The sequence below is a fragment of the Miscanthus floridulus genome, chromosome 17 (genome assembly GCF_019320115.1).
Source record: "Miscanthus floridulus cultivar M001 chromosome 17, ASM1932011v1, whole genome shotgun sequence".
NCBI lineage: Eukaryota > Viridiplantae > Streptophyta > Magnoliopsida > Poales > Poaceae > Miscanthus > Miscanthus floridulus.
Window position 1 is genome coordinate 55,668,824 of NC_089596.1, and position 1,731 is coordinate 55,670,554.

Genomic DNA, 1,731 nt, shown 5'->3' on the forward strand with positions numbered 1-1,731 from the left:
TACTTTAACCATAGTTACATCTCTTTGGAAACAGAGGTAGTACAGGCTAACTACTTGGTGGTGTGTGACGCGTGAATCTCATGTACAATACAAGTTGTAATAAAATTTCATAAACTTAATTCAATTTGACAAGAAAATATAGAACTAGAGAAATTCTCATGTTCCAAAAAGGCCTTACACAGAAAAAGAGAATATCTTACTTAAATGTCCAAAATTAACCTCGTTTTCTTGACGAGATTGTTGACACCCAAAAGTGTGCACGTAGAAATTAGACTATGTTATCAATTATCTTCTAGAACTAAAAAGAACAAAAGTAAGACAATTTTTTGTGCGACTTTTTTGGGGTCGCTCCTCCCTTACGGCCCTACGATACCCCGCGTGATAGAAAAAGAAACTGTCATCCCTGCGATCCCCGCCCGCTTTGAAGGAAACAAATTGATCACTTGAGGCCACATGCATGGAAGGAAACAATAATATGCATGGAAGGAAACAATCATGCGGTGCCCCTCTCTCGCTCGGTCAGATATCTTTCATCTCCACATAAACCGGATCGTCGATCGACGCCAGGTCAACATCGACGCGCCCTCCTGTCCTTCTCATGGTGCGCTCTCGCGAATCCACGCCACCCCGCAGAAGACGCCGGACACCACAACGCCCCACCGCCGCCGCACGCCAGGCACTCGTCGGCCGGACGCCACGACGCCAATTCGGCCCTCAGACGCCGCCAGAACGCCCCCTCCTCGTCCGACAGCCATACCGTCGACGCCGACCGCCGTCGGACGACTGCGAAGGGGCCCTCGACGATGCCGCGCTAACAGAAGGCGACTACAACTGCTTTATCAGGTGCGGTTTATGATTTCATCTTATTCTGGATGATAATTTTTTCCTTAAATTTCCTTACTCAGCCAAAGATTTCATGATAATCATGAGAAACACTACTATAAGATGATCGCTGCATATTTGAGATTATGCAAATTTTATTTAATCATGTTCGTGTGTGAATGAGGTGCTATTGGAACATGCTCATATGATTGCATTCTACCTCTCCCTATCCTCACCGTTGCTATTAAGATCTCCGGCGCCGTCCTCCTCTACGATGCCCTCTCCACCGGGGCGAGGTCCATAGGATCCAGCGGCAACAAGGTTGAGGGAGTCACGTGGTAGCGAGATCCATCAGCAAGCATCCTGGTTCTGGTGCATTATTTGATTTATTTCTCGATACACTGCTACGAGGAACTGTACTAAGCCGTGTGTTGCTGCAGATGGCTCCTGGTGTATTCTTGTTCGATCCTGCTGGACAAGAAGGCCTGAGTGACAACAACTCAGGTGACGGAATTGGTCTGCCATCGTGGAAGTTCAGAATCGACGCCGACTTGCTTGACGTAAGTGTAGCCGCCATTGCCCTTTTGTTTTAATTCTCAGACTAATGGTTGTTTGTTAGAATTCAGCAAATTTAATTTAGTTGTGCAATAAATTTAGTTTTTCACTATCATCAGTCATCAGATATTCATAATTCGAATTTGAATATAAATAGTATTAGGAGTCTGTATACTTGAAATAGTGTGCAATATATTTTCATTCAGCATTGATACTCGTCAATCAAGGACTCCACGGCTGGTGGCGGTTGCGGAATAAGTGGTGGCACCAGCTCAGGTGCTCCCTGCGGATGCTAGGGTGAGCTGGATGGGCTGGAGAATCTGTATGTCAAGATGTCTATGCGCAGGGTCTCCG

General features: G+C 46.1%; 1 long non-coding RNA gene across 1 annotated transcript; it reads left to right on the forward strand.

Annotated features, from left to right (window-relative positions):
• The first annotated feature begins 535 nt into the window (after window positions 1-535).
• Window positions 536-1,397, forward strand: LOC136515033 (uncharacterized). Its single transcript, XR_010773935.1, has 3 exons — window positions 536-843; window positions 1,072-1,188; window positions 1,263-1,397. It is a non-coding gene; the product is annotated as an uncharacterized lncRNA (long non-coding RNA).
• The last annotated feature ends 334 nt before the right edge of the window (window positions 1,398-1,731 follow it).